The sequence below is a fragment of the Phocoena sinus genome, chromosome 13 (genome assembly GCF_008692025.1).
Source record: "Phocoena sinus isolate mPhoSin1 chromosome 13, mPhoSin1.pri, whole genome shotgun sequence".
NCBI classification, from domain to species: Eukaryota; Metazoa; Chordata; class Mammalia; order Artiodactyla; family Phocoenidae; genus Phocoena; species Phocoena sinus.
This window is the reverse complement of record NC_045775.1, coordinates 85654255-85671693: the sequence shown is the minus strand read 5'-3', so window position 1 is coordinate 85671693 and position 17439 is coordinate 85654255. Positions and strand designations below refer to the sequence as shown.

The window sequence follows — 17439 nt, the reverse complement described above, 5'->3', positions numbered from 1 at the left end:
GACTTCAAAGGATGGAGACCTGGAGCAAAGTGTTTCTCACCCTTGACTCAGTGGGGGAGTGAGCAGAGCAGAGAAAGCTGAAGTCTGAATCACCATCTCCAGGGCTGCTGCAGGCAAAGGCCCAGAGGAGGAATGTGTGCATCAGACCGGCTGCTCCAACCCTGGCTTGCCTCCTGGGCTGACAAGTGGGCTGGGAAGAGAAGTGGCTCTCTTGATGCTATTTACTGAAGCATGGCACCTTCAAGCCCAGGCTGGGCAGCCACTGACCCCAGATATGGGAAGGGGACCCCGTGAATAAGAGCGAGGGATACCTGGGTCAGGAGGTGCCAAACCCGGCTGTGCACCAGAGTCTCCTGGACATTCCAGAGTCCTGCCTCCCGAGTGGAATCTCTACAGGTGGTGCCTGGATATCTGTATGTCTTAAGAGCTACCAACTGCTCCCCAGACCAACCCTTGGTAACCAACAAGCCGAGAAGACCACTAAGGACCCTTCCAAGCCATGACTACGAGATTCTGAGACCTCCAGAGAGGTAGGGCATGGCCCAGGGGAGTTTTAAGTGGAGGTGGAGGTACTTCGGTTGGCCTGTGTTGGGGAGGGTGCCTTGTTTAGTGGACAGAAGCTGGGGCTTCTAGAGGTTCTGCAACACCCAGGACATCACTGCACAACAAACTGCCCCCCATCCTACCAAATTTTCAAACATCCCACACAACCTGAATGTAGGTAAGATCCGAGCCTGGAACCTAACTCTGTTTTTCATAGAAACAGGAAGTATTTTTGTGCAGTTTTACTACATATTGAATTTTGCAGAAATGCAGTTGCCATGAAAATTGAGGGGAAGTAGAACTTTTCTTCCTGAAATTAAAAAAAATATTTTTCATCATGGGAAAAGTCACTGATGGCTCCACCACGCATGACATCTGAAGCTCCAGAGAGGGACAGACTCTCTCCATCTGGCTTTGCGGCTACCACATTACAGACTTGTCTGTGCGTATCTGCACACCTGACGGCTTCTGTCTCCCTGTTCAGTGGTGCCCACAAATGTCCATGTTGAACTGAACATGGAATAGCTTTCATTTCTCCTTCACATCATGCTTAGTGTAATATAGTTACATGTTTAATGTCATGTATAGATAGAATACGTTATCAGTGAATTTCATTATAAGTTTGTAAAGAGAATGTTATAAAATATGCATTAAGGAAAGGAGCATTAAGTCTGTTGAAGCCAAGAACCACTGATCCAAACCTCTTAACTCATCCCTCAAAACAAAGCCACCACTCAGCCATAAAAAACGAATGAAATAATGCCATGTTCAGCAATATGGACGGACCTAGAGATTACCGTACTAAGTAAGCCAAAGACAAAAATCATGTGATATCATTTATATGTGGAATCTAAAAAACTTGACACAAATAAACTTATTTACCAAATAGAAATAGACTCAGACATAGAAAACAAACTCATGGTTTCCAAAGGGGATAGTGGGAAGGGGTGGGGGGATAAATCAGGAGGTTGGGATTAACATATACACACTTCTATATATAAAATAAATAAACAACAAGGTCCTACTGTATAGTCCAGGGAACTATATTCAGTACCTTCTAATAACACATAATGGAAAATAATCTGGCAAAGAAGAGATAATATATGTATAACTGAATCACTTTGCTGTATACCTGAAACTAACACAACACTGTAAATAAATGTACCTGTGACCAAGGGGGAAGGAGATACTGTTTGTACCAGACTAGATCCCAGCTGAGAATTATTCTTCATGCAGAGGTAATGAGGGAAGTTGCAAGAGAAAATCCTCTAGTGTGGTTTTCCTACCAAGTTGTTCTGCAGAGGAAAGATGGCACCTGCTAAATGATCAGTGGGTTCTAGATGGCTGGGGAGTAGCTGAAGAGGAGCCTCCAGGATACCCTCCCAGTCGTCATCCTCCAAAGCTATAAGGGTGGCCATTCCGCCATCTTCCTCTCCATCCTCAGCTAAACTTCTCCTGCCTCAGCCGTGGTCGTTGCCATCTGAGTGCTTTACTTAGATGGACTTTCCTCTCCCCCCTTCCTCTTTCCATCCTTTGCCCCCTCTTCCTCTCCTTCTTATTCTTCATCTCCCTCTACAATCTCTTCCAAGTCTCATTCCTTGCTCTCCATGCACCAAGATAGACCCATATGAGATACTACCTGTATTTTTATATTTTCTTGGAATTGTATCAACGTACCTTATTTTAAACTGTAACATTTTATCATTGTATATACGTAAAGTATTGATATAATTCATAAGGATTCCCCCCAGCCTTTTCATTTGCCATTAACATTTATGGTATCTTCTGCTCTGATTTACTCAAATTTGTTTTAAGCCTAGAATTCTGGGAATACTTCATTCCGAAAAAGCTAAATGCATTTATGAGAAAACTCAGCCTGCTTCTCAAAGTGGGGCTGCTGATGCTTTTCCCAATAAGATATAAATACAATTTTACATATAATAAGAATAGCACAGCATTGGAAGGTCTGAGGTTAAATGTCTTTGACTGATGAAATTTGGCGTTTTACTAGGTTATCTTCTGAATCAACACGCCTTGGATTGGAATGCAGTGTCACCTTAAGGAAACAGACTGAATGCATTCGAATACTTAACTCAAGGCCGCATTCAGCCTTGCTCCATTTATATAATGTCTTTGGGTTGGTGTCTACTCAGTGTACAGTGTACCCCTATTTCTCAGGAAAGGGAACCAACTTCCCTGTTCCGCCACTTCCCGTCTATAGATGTGGCCCTAGGGATGAAGGGATGATACCCTGGGCCGTGGCTGGCTGGGCCAAGAGCGTCTGCTAGGCCCAAAGCTAGAGCATTCACTTTCTCTCTCCCCAGAACTTTGCATCCAACCTGAAACACACATCCTATGAGTCACGGTTGGAGTCAAAACAAAGAAGGTGCTATTCTGCTTAGAAATTCATCTGGGACATGCGGGGCGGCTATGTTTTCCTCTATATGAACCAGAGATGCAAAGAAAGGCAGTTTTCATAGAAAGAGAGAAGCAAGAAGTGGAGATAAGAAGAGAGAAAGACTCCTCAGGCTCCGCCAGGCAACCTCCCAGGCTGTTGCGGAAGCTAGGTGGCACCCCTGAAGGTTGGCTACAATTTCTCTTTTTTTTTGCTTGAGCAAAGGCAGCTCATTTCAACAAGCTCATGGTTCTTGCCATCGCCAAATCCTATCGCTTGTTATCACCAACGTCTACCTGAGTGCATCTCACTCTTCATGGTGAATTTTTTCTCAGATTTGGTTGTTATTACACAATTTGATCCCTCTCTACTTCATGTCCACTCATTCGTTATTGTGTCTGTGTGTGTGTGACAGAGACAGAGAGAGAACTGACATAGAAAGCTCTGACCTAAGTATAGAAGTTTTCAAAGAAAGGCACTGTTTGAGGTTAACCTGTTCCTAAAGAGGACGTCCAGCTAACCCCAAAGTGTCCTGAAAGATGGCCTTCACCTCTGGATCCATCGGGCCCTCGGGCCTGGCTCTCACTGTACAGACTCGGGAATTCAGGTTTTGTGGTGTTTCACACGCATACTGTTCTCGTGAGGCAGATGTGTCAGTCCAGAAAGGAGCTCTGACTATTTAGCTTAAAATAAAACCTGTAACTTCCAAAGGGACAAGCTATTATTATTTACTGACAGCACGTTTTCTTCTTCCAGGAAGGACACATTGGGAAACCACAATCGCATCAGAAGTGTTCTTAATGACCAAGGAATCAGACAGAAGGCTGGGTCCGGTGTTTAATGGCATCCATCTTGGGGACCTTCATCCCCACTCTGCATCAGCACTTCTCAGCGGCTGTGACTGGTGCGTAGCCGGGGTGGGCACTGTCGCATTTATCCAGGGGTCCGTACGTCTTGCTCCACGGCAGCCTCAGGCTCTTTTTTCTCTTTAGCTGTATTCCAGGATATAGCATGGAAGCCAACCTATTGCATGAAGGTGGTCTAATGCCATTTATACTGATTAAAAGGGTGATCTTTTGTACTGGGAATTACATTTCTTGAAAGTATTAAACAATGTATATTCTTTCTGGGTCACCCTTTAATTGTTTCTGGTTGCCTGATAACTTCCTACCTTTGAAGGAGAGGCATCCATTACCTTGGGGAGAAGAAGACGGAGGCTAGAACAAAGAAGGTATTGCTTGTCTTAAAACTCCAGAGTAGAGTTTAAGGCCATGGCCAGACAATTGCCTAAGCCAAGTGTCCTTAATTGTAACAGGTGCAGTAGGAAAGGAAAAAAGAAAATGCTGACAAGTAACTATGACCTATCACCTATTGCAAGATGTATCTTAAAATGTGGTGGAAAATGTGCCAGGCTTTGCCGAGAGACAAGAGGGATTTAACTGGAGCTCCTCAAACTGGGCTTCACTTCTCAAGAGTCAGAGGGGAAGAGTGGACCCACACACCAGAGAGTGAGTTGGGCTGGACTAGAACAGGGAGGCCTTCCACCCAGCCCAGGAGGGCACGGCCTGTGGCTGATGGGAAGAGCCCACAGAAAGAGAAAACGGACGAAGCAAGAGCTTGGCTCTGAGGGTCAAGTCTGGAAGCGGGGGTAGAAACCTACGGTCACTGGGCTCGTGGCTTCCTCCCCCGGGGGAGCCCGGGAGGTGGCAACTGCCCCAGAAAGGTGGGCGCAGAGTGAGACCCGGCTTCCAGCCAGGCACAGAAGGATCCCAGAGCCCGGGGGCACCAGCAGAGTGGGGGAAGCCACCAAGAGCTCCTGGGACCAGGAAGCTGGAGTCCAGAAGCCTCACATCTGGCGCAATGGCAAGGCCCACGGCTGTTGGCACCGAGCAGCTTCATGGCCCACACCCAGTGAGACCTGTCACACCACAGCTGACACACAGGGTACAGGAGGCCACAAGGACCCAAGGACGGGGGCTACCACCTGACCCGGCAGGATGAGGCAACTCCCCTTGAGGGGGGCAGGCTGGGACCTCTCCACAACCCCTGCAGATGCCACACCAACATAAGGGAGAGGGCCAGTGGCAGCCGGAGGGGTTGCCCTGAAAGGCCAGGTCCTAAGAGTTACTGAGATTTAAAATAAACTCAGTGACGGACCTAGTCATGCCTGCCCTGGGCTAAAAACCTTGACCTGGACGGAGCATGCTGGAACTCATTAATCCTGGCATGTATTCATTCAGTAAATATTTATGGATCACATACTACCTGCCGGGCAACGTTCTAGCTACTTGGGATGGATACGAGAACGAATCACACAAAAGCCCTACCGTGGAGCCTACATTCCGCAGGGGGTGAACCGATAGTAAACTGTGACCATAATAAAGAAGGGACTTCCATGGGATGTGAGACGCGAACCTGGAAAATAAGTGTCTGCCTCAAGGAGTCTGGGCCTGAGAGCAAAACCGTGTCCAGTTACACAATATCCATCCCCACCGGCGCCCCTACACTTGTGTATGCCAGCGTCGCCTCCCTCTGAAGGACCCTGAGGACAGAAGGATGAACACAAGGTAGGCCGTGTCCTCGAGGACCTGACAGCCCAGCCTGTGAGTTTGCACCATGGGCTTCGCGGGGCAGGAACTGTGTCTTTTCCTTCATTTAATAAATGTTTACCGAGCACCCAGTGAAATGCATGCCTGGCGCTGGGCACTCACACGAGACATTCACAAAGCACACACGGCCTACACAGCACACACAGAAGATACACACATACAGCAAACAGTACACCCTCACACAACACACACAGAAAAGTCACACAACATACCACATACACAAAACCACACACTCACACAACATACACAAAACATACACACGGCAAACACAACACCTGCCTCACACAACACACATGCTGACCCAACACACACATCCAAGTCTCCGTGCTGAAATGTTTTCACATTAAAGCCCCCAGGACAGAGATGCAGGCTGATGGGGCCAACCAACCAGGCAAAATACGACCACATGGAGGTGGTGAACGGAACAAAAGCCTTAAGACCTGGGTGGGGTGGGGTGGGGGTGGGGGGTCCCGGTGGAGACACTTCAGGACAACACTTGGGGGTCCCAAGTTCCCGCAGGCGCCCCCCCCAGGCTCTGAGGAGGGATTTATGACCATGACAGTTGTTTACAATCAAGAGCTCGGGGTCTGCTCTCATGATGTAATTTCTTTAAGATGCTCTAGACTCTGTTCCTGCAGGGCCGAGAGGGCCACCTGGCACCAGGTGTACCTGTGTGTCTCTCAACACCTGGAGCTTCAGTAAAGGTTATAGTCACATTGTACAACTGTGTCATCGGGGTTTCTGTCCAGAAGTTAGTCTGATGCAGTGAAGTTTAAAACAATAACCTGCCGACAGCATGAAATTTATTTTCTAACTTTCAGCGGATCAAAGGAAGTGCAATTTGGCTTCCATAGTGAATATCCCCGTTTTGCATGACAGCACAAAGTGTTTTGAGAGGAAAAACCCTCTGTGGTCAAAGGCATATATATCTTTGAAGTGCAGTAAGGAGCTTATGTTTTAACTAGATATTCTTGAATTATTGAAAGAAGGTTCCAATCTCACTATGGCACGAAGTTACAGCTTTTACCATTACCCTCTGATAAACGTTTCTTTGGTCCCAGCTGAGCTGTATATCTTATTCTGAGCAATTTTAAATGAATACGTGTGTGTGTGTGTGTGTGTGTGTGTGTGTGTGTGTGTGTATACATATATATAGTATATATTGTATAGCTTTAAAGGAATATATATATGTTTCTTTTCTTGATACTTTCCAAACATATTCTTTAGCATGATTGTAATGAAAAACTCCCAGGAGGTAGCAGTTTTAGCACTTTTTCAAGGTCGAATAAATGAGATTAACTCTTGAAACTCAAGTGCTCAGAGTAAATGTTTTCTGCCCAGTAGTGTCCCCCGCACACAAGCGTTATTTCCTAGAAACCCATATCACACATCCCCAAGGGGCCATACAGACTTGGACAAACATTTAAACAAGCAACAAGCTGCCTCAAGTCCTTTTTGGAACAAGGTGAGATTCACCTAAACAAAGAAAGAAGCGGGGAACATGCCAGGTGAAAGTTAGGATGGAGAATCAAAGGTGGCTCTGTGAGTGCAGAAGTGACAAGTGAAACGTTGACAGCTGTTCAAAGATCTGAGAGTCGGAGGTAACTAACAGTAACATATGCAGGTACTTTACTTTGCTATGTCAACAGGAGAGCTAAGCCACAAATGTGTGTGCCGGGGATGCCACTAACGCATGTGCCGGGGGTGCCACTAACGCATGTGCCGGGGATGCCACGAGTGTGTGTGGTGGGAGCATCGCCACTAATGCATGTGACCGGGATGCCACGAGCAACAGTAACTCATAGACAGGAGAGGCTCAAGGTGCCTCCAGCTCTACCCATTCCAATGGTGCTTCGTCAGCCTCAGTTCTCCATCTGTCACATGGGGAAACCAGAGCCCACCTGACCAGGATGGTGAACATACAGGTAAAGTGCTTATTGCTGTAGTTGGTACATAGTAGGTGCTTTCTGCCGCTAATTTTGGTCCCCCAAGATAGGTAGGGGACATGTTACACTTTCAAGCCTGGAGTAAGGATGCCTTCCCAGTCCAAAACTGGACCTGTGGTTTGATGAGAAAAGGTGCAGATAGGAGACAACACTGCCCAACATTGAAAACTAAGACCTTTCAGTATTTTACCTCCCGACTGTGTCACACATCTAAGATTCACACATAAACAAGCCTTACCTTTAAGAAGTGACTTTTTCCTTCCTCCTTTAGGACCAGATTCTTTCAAACTAGGTCAAACACTTATTGCAATGGGGTTATGAATTAATGTGAGAACAGTAAGAAGGAGAACTGAGAAACTACAGACGTGCAAAGTTTATCTAGAAAAATGTTAGCCTTGTCATACAGAAAACACTAGGACCCAGCACAGAAAGTCTGCTAACGTGATTTCACCCTTTTCTGCCAATGGGAGAAAAAGTGAACCCGAGAGTTTTCAGGACCATAAACATCCTCCTTCTGTGTGTGTGTGTGTGTGTGTGTGTGTGTGTGTGTGTGTGTGTGTGTGTGTGCTGGAGGGGAGGGGAGGAATCCTCTAACGTGTCCAACACAATGCAAATAAATGCTTCTTAAACTGAAATGTGATTGACATGTTAGTTTCAGGTGTACAACATAATGACTGGATATTTGTATATACTTTGAAATGATCACAATAAGTCTGGTGAACAACCATCACCACCCACAGTTACTATGGTTATCGTGCTGTATATTACATCCTAGGACTTATTTATTTGATAACTGGAACTTTGCACATTTTGACCCCTTCACCCATTTCACCCCTCCCCACCCCCTGCCTCTGGTAACCACCAATCTGTTCTACCTCTGAGATAATTCAAAATCAGACTTAGACAAAGTGATCTCAATTATAGGGAAATCGCTCTCCCTCCTCTCCCCTTTCCCACAGAACCACTAACAGCACTTTCGTATAAATAAAATTCTCAAAATGCATTGAAGAACATTTAGAAGCAGTAAAATTAATCCAGAAACATCTCTGGCAGAAGCATGTTGGCCATCTGAGCCAAAACCTGACTGACCTTTCAATGTTATTATTGTATTGTGAAAAGAATTTTTAAACAACCAGTTACCATATTTACTTAAGAGTCAGCGTGGCCAAGAATGAAGTAAATACCGTGCGAACCATCAGGCCTCTTAACGACCAGAGAATCTTTTTATACTCAGAGTTTCACTGTCACTACTTGAGGCAACAAGATTATATGTGTGGGAGGCTCTTCAATTTCCCCCTCAGAAGGAGGACTGGGGAAGAAGAAAGGAAGTAGTGCTCAAAGCTAGAGAAAAGGAGAGATGAATAAGGCAGCCATCAGGAAAAGTCTGAACCACCCTAATGCAAAAACCCACCCACCCTGTGGACACAAAACTGACGTGTGGAACCTACGTGGGTGTTTTTCCCACCTTGTCAAATGAGATGGTTAGACCAACACAGACTTTTCTTCTAAAGCACCCACATTAGCTGGATAAATAGTGCTAGGTCAGCCCCTACTTCCTCTTTGCTTGGGCTTTGGCAGTCAGAACCCACCCCCGCAGGGCTCCCACTCCCCTGGATGAAGCCCAGACCACTGGCTCTCATTCCAGACCCGCCTGGCCTCCCTGACTCCATCTTTCTGACAAGTTCCCCTCCTTGCCTCGATGCTTCTTGGCTGAGGTCAAATCACAAAGCAGCCTCCTTGCCAGTTTCTCCATTGTTCCCTCATTCCCTCTGCCCAGACTGTTATCCTTCTTCCCCCTTCGTCTTCCAGGCCCATCCTCAAGACTGTATGCTCCTTTCAGAGGGTGTTCTAGGGTTTTCCCACCCCTCCAACCAGGGGAAACGGGTGACTATCTCCACCTCCTCTGAGCCCTTGGCTTCACCTCCCCGTCCCTGGTGGCACCAGCACCCCGGACTCCGTATGGCTGAGTTCTTCTCTCCCTGATACTCTTCACGTGCCGAAAGGTAAGCTCTTTCCCTTACTGACCGTAGCTTGAGCAGAGCAGATGTTTAACTCTTAGCCGAATAAATGAAAGCGGCTCCACTTACACTGCTTACACCCACTGTCCCTTAGAAGATTCAAACCACACGGACGGGACAGAGAACCTGTGACCATGTTCAGGAACAACGTTTTCTGGGAAGTGGACCCAAATTCCCCCAGCAGAGGGAGGTGGCAGTCACTCAGGACAGCCCTGTTCTAGCCAGCTTCTTGTTGACTTGGGTAAATTATGGAAATTACGGCCGTCTATTTCCCGGGTCAGTGATTCTCAGACCACATTATAGCACCTGCACCCGGAGAGTTTTGTAAAAATCCCTCTGCCCAGGTCTGCTGCATCTCAGACCTATGCCATCAGAACGTCTGGGGGGTGGGGCCCCCCAGGTGATTCCAACGGGCAATCAAGATGGACAAAGGCTGGCCTAGATCACAGAGGCTGATCATAGTAGGTATCCGGACGTAGCTGAGTGGGTCCCCTAATGCAGCAACACCATTTTCTACACCGACTGGGCCGACAGGGGCCAGGCAGAGGAAGAGAGTCCAACTTCAGGGGTTTATTCACACACAGCAGTTTTCCCTGGAACAATAATTCATGACCCGGACATCAGTTCCAGACTAAAGGAAGTGTCTGTCTCCACCACCCCTCCTCCGCCACCCTCCCAGCATTTTTCACTTTCCTGTGAACCTAGTTTTTATATATTATGTCACGTTACCTAAATTTCTTAAACATTTCAACTGGGAGAGAAAATCTAGAACTCTGATCTTGCAGTTAAATAAATCTCAGAATTCGAGGTTGATGAGAAATATTCAAGTGTGCTAAGTGATGTGGGGTGTAATTTCCCACATTATTACAGTAGCAAAAATGTAACCTCTCCTTCTCCCTATGAGTCAGCTCAGTAAACCACTGCGATAGTCTAGAGAAGTGCTTAAACCTTGAGGGAAATTTGTTCAAAAGAGGTTGTCATGGCAAGTATCACATGAGATTTTTTAAATCAACAAGTCAAAGAACCCATTCTATCACCCCTGACTAGAATCATATATCTTCTCCCCAGGAAAGAAATGCTGTGACTTTTTGCATATCGTTTAACAGGTTATTATTTTGTTTGTTTGTTTCCCAGCTTAATTGAAATATAATTGACATATAACATTGTGTAAGTTTAAGGTGTACAACGTGTTGACCTGATATATTTTTATACCGTCAGATATGACCACCATAGTGTTAGCTAACGCCTCCATCCCATCACATAATTATCACTTCTTTTTTTTGTGGTGAGAACATTTAAGATCTACTCTCTTAGTGACTTTCAAGTATGTAATACAATATATTAGCCACAATCACCTTGCTGAACATTAGATCCCCAAACTTGTTATTCTTATAACTGGAAGTTTGTACCTTTTGACCAACATCTCCCCATTTCCCTCACTCCCCAGCCCCTGCAAACGCTACTCTACTTTCTGTTTCTCTGAGTTCAGCTTTTTTTGATTCTACATATAAGTGATATCGTACAGTATTTGTCTTCCTCTGTCTGACTTATCTCCCTTAGCTTAATACCCTGAAGCTTCTTCCATGTTCTTGCAAAAGGCAGGGTTTCCTTTCTCGTGGCTGAATAGTATTCTATTGTATGTCCAGTATGTACCACATCTTCTTTATCCATTCATCTGTTGACAAACACTTAGATTATTTCCATATCTTGGCTATTATGAATAATGCTGCGATAAACATGGAAGTGTAGGTATCTCTTTAAGATACTGATTTCATTTCCTTTGGATATATACCCAGAAGTGGAATTGCTGGATCATATGCTAGTTCTATTTTTTAACTTTTTGAGGAACCTCCATACTGTTTTCCAAAGTGGCTACACCAATTTACTTTCCCACCAACAGTGCACAAAGGTTCCCTTTTCTCCACATACTCATTAACATTTGTTATCTGTTCTTTTATTGATGTACAGATCATTCATTAACAGATAGATGATACAATCTGTGAAACCGGGTTTCTCCCACCTATTTCAGGCAGGGTATGTTTAATCCTTCCAGAGAAATATCTGTTGAGTTCCTATGATAGTTGAATTTTTACTTTATAATATGTATTGTATTGGTTGTAGCTTAAATATCATCTACAGACCATTTCAGAGGCTGGAAAATAACCCTTGCACAGAACGCCTTCTTTAAAAACTAGCTTACAGGTGCCAGGTGCCAGCTTGGATGATAAATTCCCATAAGAAATGGTAGAAGGGAGCCTTAATCATGTTCCTCCCGTGAACGAACTCTGAAAGCTTCGGCACTCATAGAAATATGAGTTCAAATACATCTCAAAAAGAATTATTCATCGACTAGCACTTCCCTTCTTTGGGTCCCGTCATCATATCAGCACAGTGAAACGTGAAGAGGTTTGGGAGCCCAACTGACCCAGGTTCAAATCCTGACTCTGTCATTCATCTGCCACCATCTGGAGATGGTACCTGCCTAAATCTGCTAGCTCTGCCCCCCATCTTCCTTTGGGACAAATTGAAAACAGTAAAACCTGTGTACAGAGCACAGGTAATGTCCGTAAAGCACCCAGACGTCGCCAGGAGGAGCCAGATGACAGCTGACCCTGGTTCATTCAGGAGAGCGGCAGATCTGCCCAGAGCGATGTGGTCAAAGAACCAGCGATTGAAATCCAGGTAATAAATGATCTGAGAAAAGTTGTCCCATGATTTCCAGTCAAGTTCTGCCCTCTCACTAAGTCCAGGAATTGAATGAGGGAAACCACATCAACCTCTGGGGTCATACGCACGGCTGTGGAATGTGTTGGGTTTGCAGCCATGTTGGAATATATCGTTGGCGTAAGTGGCTGAGTGGATACAGTCAAACAAACCAACACTGCTTACCTCAGCCAAGAAGTTCAGCATCTTCAGCAAAAAGAGGATAATGTATAAGTGTGTCCACTTCCAAAAATTTCCCCTCAAATGATAAAAAAAAGGCAGACCTCCACAAAAGACACAATCACGCCATCGCCTAGTTCTATACCAACATCATCATTCATTTGTTCAATGATTCAGAGAATGTCTGAAGCCTTCAGACATCAAACTTGCTAATATTCTCACCGAAATTTTAGTCATTGTCATGAACAGATTGAACACAGATATCGGAAAACCAAGAGCCTAAAAATCTATGAATCCTGAAATGTTTATTTTAATTACAGTTAGCACAGATGCCGTTCAAGTTTTGTTTTTGTTTTGTTTTTTTTGCGGTACGTGGGCCTCTCACCGTTGTGGCCTCTCCCGTTGCGGAGCACAGGCTCCGGAGGCGCAGGCTCAGCGGCCATGGCTCACGGGCACAGCCGCTCCGCGGCACGTGGGGTCTTCCCGGACCGGGGCACGAACCCGCGTCCCCCGCATCGGCAGGCGGACTCTCAACCACTGCGCCACCAGGGAAGCCCCGTTCAAGTTTCCTAAACGTGTTTCTGGGCTTTTCCTTTGTAAGTGTCCCTTTGGCTGTGCCTCTTTTACCTCCTTATCATTATCACTAGACAAGTCCCCACCCCACCCCGTGTTGTGTTGGATTGGGCCACTCTGTCTGAGTTACGCATCTGGAACTCATCTGTGGAGTCCCTTCTCCTCCAGAGCAAACCCTGCCTGCCCTCTTCTCCCTGGACCAGGAAGCAAAACCAGCTGAGGTGTTAACTGATCTCACAGCTGTCCCACTTCCTGCCCAGGTGGTCCTATCTCCATGGAAACCTGCGACCCTGAACACATCTTCTGGGCCAGCAGGTCCTGAAGCCTTCATCCAGACACACCACCTACGCGCACACGCACGCTCGTGCTAATCCCCACTCTAATCACCAGTTGTGCCCTAGATAGGGGCCTGAGAGCCCGACCAACAATACTTGACCTCGGTCCCCTATGTTTCTTCCCAAGATAGAAGCACCTCTGGGCTTAGAGCCTTAACCATCAGGCACGTGAGGGTGTGGCCCGGCCCCTCTGCAGGGCCCTGCCAATGCTACAGCGGCCCCATAATACTGGAACCAGAGGGGCCAAACTGAAAGAGGATGCGGGGCAGAGAGAGAGCCTCTCCTCCAGGCCTTCCCCAGCAATGAGGCTGAGGAATTTTGCTCTATTTGGGAGTGCCTGGAGAGCATCCTCAGGGAGCTCAGAATCAGGCGCTAGTCCCAGCTCCACCCTTGGCCCACCCCGTGGCCTTGAGGAAAGCTCTTGATTCTTCACCTCTAAACACAGAAGGAACACCCTACCTGCACCTACAGAGAAGGACATAAGAGAAGCTCCAGCCCCATGGACTCCCCAGCACCAAACAGGCCCCCGCAGTGGTCTGCAAGGCCGGGGTTCTCATCTGGAACCAGAAGCGCCTGGGCCTCTCTGCTGCCCCCTCCGCCTGCCTTTTGATCATTGAGGTTAATTCTGTCTCGAAACTGTAAGTAAGAAAGTAAGAAGCCGCTGCTCACTTTCTTCCTCTGTGTTTTCCCGTCCTCCGACTCCTCTCAGCACTGGAGACACTGAGCACAGGGCTCAGCCCGGACTGGACGCTCATGAATCATTTCTCAGAACCCTCAGTTAATTTAGCAAAGCGTGAGGGGATGAGCAAGAATGCCCTCTGTACACCTAGTTTCATTCCTGGGAGAGGCAGAGTGCGTGCCTGTGGAATGTCTCCACGGCCACGTTCAGGCAAAGCACCTGTCGCTTGTCACACACCCAGGAATCCAGGGCTGGGCGAGACAGCACAGTGTCCTGCGTGCCAGGACATGTCCGCCCTGCCACCATCTCTCATGGTAAATACAACGACGGCCCCCAGTGCTTGGGCACGGGGATTGGGCTTCCCTAATATCACACAGGTGAGCACTTGTGGTCTGGGAGGTAAGACTGTACACACTCTGGCACCATCTCCCCAGCCTGTGACTGGGAAGTTCAGAATAAAACCCAAGCTCCTTACCATGGCCCCATCTCTGTCCACACCACCGTGATCTGGCCCCATTCTCCTGTCCGCCCCCCAGGCTCAAATGCCGCTGTTCCCTCTGCATCAGACCTCACACCTCCTCACAAGGACCCCCCATCACCAGGTAACGTAGACCCAGCCCCTTAGCTACTGTATCAGCAGCCGTCTGTGTCTTTCATGACGCTCATCACACACTCGACTTGGGCTACTGCCTGGCCCCTCTGTGTGCCCTGCCCTACTGCAGCGTCCCATGGCTGGACACCCACGAGGCTCAAAAAACAATCGTCATGATCACAGCCGGTTTTAAAACAATCTCAAGGCCACTACACACCTATTAGAACGGCCAAAATCCACAACACTGATGGCAGATGCTGTCAAAGATGTGTAGCACCAGGGACCCTCATTCACTGCTGGAGGGGGTGCAAAAGAGTGCAGCCACTTTGGAAGACAGTCTGACAGTTTCTCACCAAACTAAACATACTCTCACAGTACGATCCTGCAATCACTCTCCTTGGTATTTACCCAAAGGAGTCGAAAACTTATATCCACACAAAAACCTGCACATGGATCTTTACAGAAGCTTTATTAATAACTGACAAAACTTGGAAGCGACCAAGATACCATTCAGTAGGGGAATGGATGAATCACCAGTGATCCAACCAGACAATGGAATATTATTCAGTGCTAAAGAGAAATGAGCTATCAAGCCATGACAAGACATGATGAAACCTTCAGTGAATAATACTAAGCGAAAGAAGCCAATCTGAAAAGGCTGCATAATGTATGATTCTAATTATATGACATTCTGAACAGGTGAAATTATAGAGACAATAAAAAGATCGGTAGTTGCCAGGGGGCGGGGGGAGGAGGGATGAACAGGCAGAGCACAGAGGACCTTTAGGGCAGTGAAAATACTCTGTATGATACCATAATGATGCACACACGTCATTCTGTATTTGTCTAAACACATAGAATGTACCACACCAAGAGTGAGCCCTAAGGTAAGCTGTGGACTTTGGGTAATAATGACGTGTCAGTGTAGGTTCATCCGTTGTACCGAATGTATCCCTCTGGGGAGTGGGGCATACTGCTAATGGAGCAGGTTATACACGTGTGGGGCAGGGGGTATATGGGAGATATCCATACCTTCCTCTCAATTTTTCTGTAAACTTAAAACTGCTCTTAAAAAATAAAGTCTAAAAAGAACTACCATATGACCCAGCAATCCCACTCCTGGGCATATACCAGGAGAAAACCATAATTCAAAAAGATACATGCACCCCAGTGTTCATTGCAACTCTATTTACAATAGCCAGGACATGGAAGCAACCTAAATGTCCATCAACAGAGGAATGGATAAAGAAGATGTGGTACGTGTATACAATGGAATGTTACTCAGCCATAAAAAAGAATGGAATATTGCCATTTGCAGCAACGTGGATGACCTAGAGATTGTCATACTGAGTGAAGTAAGCCAGACACAGAAAGACAAACATATCGTTTATATGTGGAATCTTAAAGAAAGGGTACAAATGAACTTAGTTACAGGACAGAAGTAGTATCGTGGATGTAGAAAACAAACTTATGGTTACCAGGAGATAAGGGGGAGTGGATAAATTAGGAGATTGGGCTTGACATATACATATTACTATATACAAAATAGATAACTAATAAGGACCTACTCTATAGCACAGGGAACTCTTCTCAATACTCTGCAATGACCTCTATGGGCAAAGAATCTAAAAGAGAGTGGATACATGTATGTGTATAACTGATTCACTTTGCTGTACGCCTGAAACTAACACAACATTGTAAATCAACTACATTCCAATAAAAATTTTAAAAAATAAAAAAATAGTCTAAAAAAACCCCTCAGCAATGATATGAGATATGAAAAATCCGAAAACACACAGAGTTAACCTCTTCCCCCTATAAGATCACCAAAGCTAAAAAATAAAAACAAAAAACAACAACAACAAAAAACAAAACACAGTTTGGTAGCATACTGTGTCGACATACGTGTAGAGAAACATCTTCTCAAACATTCCTGGCAGAGTTGTTATCTGTTATAACCTGATGGGAGGTGGGTGGGCAAATCACAAATGCACACAAGCCTCTGACCCAGCAGTGCCACTTCTAGGAATTTAGCCAACAAATACGCTTGCTAGCACTTCTGCAAAATGACACAGGCATGGCTGTTTGTTATTCATTGCACCATTGGTTGTAATAGCAGAAGACTGCAAACAGCTTATTAGTCAGCAAAAGGTTAAAAAGCAGCTCGTTAGATGCAGATTTGGAACCAGGTACAGATAAGTGTACATCACTGGCATGTGTGATGATTAATTTTATGTGTCAACTGAACTGGACCATGGGATGCCCAGATAGCTGGTGTGTCTGTGAGGGTGTGTCTGGAAGAGATTAGCACGTGAATTGGTGAACTGAGTAAAGCAAATGGCCCTCCCCAGTGTGGATGGGCTCCATCCAATCCTTTGGGGGCCTAAATAGAGCAAAAAGGTAGAGGAAGGTTGAATGAACTCTGCCTGACAACTTGATGAGGATGTCGGCCTTCTCCTGCCCTTGGCACTCCTGGTTCTTAGCCCTTCAGACGAGACAGGTGTCTACACCATTGCTCTAGCTCTCAACCTTCTAACTACGCCATCTGCTTTCCTTGGTCTACAGTTTGTAGATGGCAGATCCTGGGACTTCTCAAGCCTCCACGATGGCATAAACCAATCCACACCTTATAATAAGTCTATTCCTAGACAGATACATATAGACAGATAGACACATATATAACCAAGAGGAGACTGAGATAGCTATATCGATACCTACATATCTACATATATATCAACCTCCTATTGCTTCTCCAGAGAGAGAACCCTGACTAACACAGTGTCAAAGAGGTGGAAGAAACCGTTAACTATCAACCTACTGGTGAGAAAGAGGGAAAGACTTCGCTGAATAACCTTTTGAAAGCCTT

General features: G+C 46.0%; 1 protein-coding gene and 1 long non-coding RNA gene across 6 annotated transcripts in view; one reads left to right on the top strand and one right to left on the bottom strand.

Annotated features, from left to right (window-relative positions):
- The window catches only part of IL1R1 (interleukin 1 receptor type 1), a 161848-nt gene that overhangs the window by 60800 nt on the left and 83609 nt on the right, over positions 1 to 17439 (bottom strand). The gene's annotated exons all lie outside the window — the stretch shown is intronic.
- On the top strand, positions 206 to 11461 carry LOC116763890. Its single transcript, XR_004352667.1, has 3 exons — positions 206 to 530; positions 3695 to 3842; positions 4254 to 11461. It is a non-coding gene; the product is annotated as an uncharacterized LOC116763890 (long non-coding RNA).